At 33.2% G+C, this 2,913-nt stretch overlaps 1 long non-coding RNA gene across 3 annotated transcripts; it reads left to right on the top strand.

Annotated features, from left to right (window-relative positions):
- The first annotated feature begins 437 nt into the window (after nt 1–437).
- On the top strand, nt 438–2,693 carry LOC122010009. Of its 3 annotated transcripts, none has more exons than XR_006119766.1 (4): nt 438–741; nt 1,535–1,746; nt 1,831–2,009; nt 2,631–2,693. It is a non-coding gene; the product is annotated as an uncharacterized LOC122010009 (long non-coding RNA). The 3 variants fall into 3 exon arrangements; XR_006119767.1 differs by having other exon boundaries at nt 438–1,436; XR_006119765.1 differs by having other exon boundaries at nt 438–1,746.
- The last annotated feature ends 220 nt before the right edge of the window (nt 2,694–2,913 follow it).

Genomic DNA, 2,913 nt, shown 5'->3' with positions numbered 1-2,913 from the left:
GGGATTGAATCCGGACTTCTGATAAGTAACTCCTAAACTCTTCTCAGTACAAGAAAACAGGGTTTTAGGGACTGATTTTTAAAACGGAATTAAAATTTATTTCAAACTTTAATAATTTAGAAACAGATTTGATACGGAATTACTAATCCGTTTCACTTAAATAAAATATAATATATATAAAAATTTTTGAGATGGAATTTAAGATGAATTAAAAATAGAATTTATAAAATAAATTTTTATAAACAAAAATAAATAAAGAATAGTAACGAAATTTGATACTAAATTTTATTTGTCCCTAAATCTGTTTAAAAAATTTATAAACAATAAATAATCCGTTTGTGATATATAGAATTTAGATAAAAATTTATTAAATAATTATAAATATATTTTATTTTAATTCATTATTTAAAACCCTAGAACTGTGTATCTTCACTCAAGACACACCGACTCCAAGACTTTTGGTTTTTCTTTGGTATCTTTCAACAAGGCACGGCAATCCACAGAAGCTCAAGTAATCCTAATCTTCTCCACCATCCTTCTTCTCCATCTTGCAACGCACGACACCAGTTGCGTCCTAATCGCGCGGTGGCTATTGCACACGACATCGTTCACTGGGACCTAATCACGCGGAAGCTGTCGCGTTGCTGTTGATGCAGCCACCGAAGCCTCAGCCGTCTTGGCCACTATCGCGGCCATTGCCGCTTTGGTCGCGTCTTGCACTATGTGGTTCTTTAGCTGCACGTATGAAGAGATATGCCCTGTTTTTTATAAATATTTACTGTTTATCAATAAATTTTTTTTTTTCAGTATGATAGTATTATTGCAATGTTTTATTGTTATTGTTGAATAGGAATTTCCATCGTATATTGTTAATATTTAGGTTCTCTCGGTTTCATTGATTACCTTGTCTAGATGAAACTGCTTTTCCCACTAATTTTATCTTCTGCTCTTTCCATTAGCCAATTTAATTACATGGGTATAGTGTTCTGAAAGGAAATGGTTTTGGAAAATCACTATTATCCTTTGCCTATGTGAACATGATAATCACTTTGATCCCTTGTTATATCTCAGCATGTTGAAAATATTTCTATTTTAAAACTATTGGATGACATCATCTTCATTATCATTTTAAGAGCCCAGAAAAAAATATGTCATTTTCTGAGATTAATTAAAGCTTCTGAACTTTGTAGTGCAAACTCTAAAGTAGAGAATGTCAGTTTAATTCTCAAACGATGATTTTGATTCCTTATATTTATACTATTTGATGATCTCCTATTTTTCATGTCATGTTACTTTAGTAAAATGTAATGGTGAGCTCTTGTTCAGTTAAGTGATAGTATTTCATTTCTCCACACTGTTTAATGCAACATGTAACTCATGATTTGGAACAAAGATGAATCAGAAGTTTCGTTCACCTATTATTAATTTGCCTCCAGGTAGAGACAAATATGGGTCTAAGTTCCTTTTTATCAGTTTTTATCTCTGTGTTTTACTTATACTGCTAACAATATTGTATATTTAATTGGTACTACAGTTTGAACTGGATGCCTCTTGTATGACAAGTCCATGGGCACAATTCAGTAGTTCAAATAATAGCAGTCCACTACAAATTTTTAGTAAGTCTCCTCGTGGGGGGTGCAATGAGTCCTGTTGGAAATAACCATGTGGTTGGATTAACATCTGTACTTTCCCTAATTTTATCAACTTCTGCTAAGATTGCACCAATTGGGAAGGACCAGAAAAAAGGTGGTCATTCTACTCTGGCAATCTATGTTACCAAGCATGTTGCATTTGGCAATATAGGCATTTGAAAGTTATTTACTTATACAGGCATTCAATGGGAATAAATTGGAGAAGTTCAACAGTGAGAAGGTTGATTCTCTAGCATATGCCTGAATCCAAGGCAGAGCGACATTTGTTGACCATTTGCAGAACTCAAGCTTGATGAACGAGGATAAGAGATGTCACCCTATTCTTTTTTATTATGAGAGAAAAAGGTCGGTGATCAGGTAATATGTTATATGTTTTTGCACAGGTAATCATAGCAAATTTTAGTTGTGTTTAACAACTGGTACGTACATGCTGGCATCATAACGGTTGACATTTGGCAACCAGATCAGATGTTAAATCTTTTGTGACTGTCTTGCATAACAATGATCAATTTATTTCATGAATAAAGTAGATGTTCTTGGTTAGAAATAATGACAAATTTGCATTAATTTTCATTTTCCTTGTCATTTATTAATGAGCATATTTCATTTGACTGATCTCATCATGTCAAGTTGTGCTTAGATATTTTCTATGAGGTGCTTGACTAAATATAGTTTGATTACAATTAATCACAATTTTTTATTGCAGTAGAGTTGCCAAGTTAGATGTGCACATTCAGTAAAGTCAAACATAAAAAATGATTAATTCTATCTAGTACCATTCATTCACCCATGGAGTCAGATTAGAGAACAATAAAGATTTACTATTTTTTTTATTGTATATTTAGATGGGAAGTTTCCACAGAACCTTTTTTTTAAACTATGTTTATCTGATTTTGATACATTCTTTTAAGTTTTGCATGCTTCACCCTTCCATTTTCCTGATGAGGATGATTGTTAATAGTCTAGTAAATATTGCAGGAACTCATTCAATTAAGCAATATGCATGCTCCTTAAGAAGGTGGGAAAGGTGGGGAGTCACCTGAAAATCCAGAAGAGAGCAATCCAAATAGAACATCTAGAAGGGACTCACTTGAAGTTTTCGGGATAATTGTTACCCGAAACTAGCTTCGAAGTATAGTACTTGACTAATGCATGGCAAACATGAGTGTGAATACTAAGCTGTCCATAGCTATCCAAGTGTACGATATGGTGAGTGTGGGAAATTCAGTTAGAAGTTGTATTGAAAGGGTGCATCCACTTT

Source organism: Zingiber officinale, chromosome 8A, assembly GCF_018446385.1.
Source record: "Zingiber officinale cultivar Zhangliang chromosome 8A, Zo_v1.1, whole genome shotgun sequence".
NCBI classification, from domain to species: Eukaryota; Viridiplantae; Streptophyta; class Magnoliopsida; order Zingiberales; family Zingiberaceae; genus Zingiber; species Zingiber officinale.
Note: the sequence above shows the minus strand (reverse complement) of the source record. Positions and strands in the feature narration are given on the sequence as shown.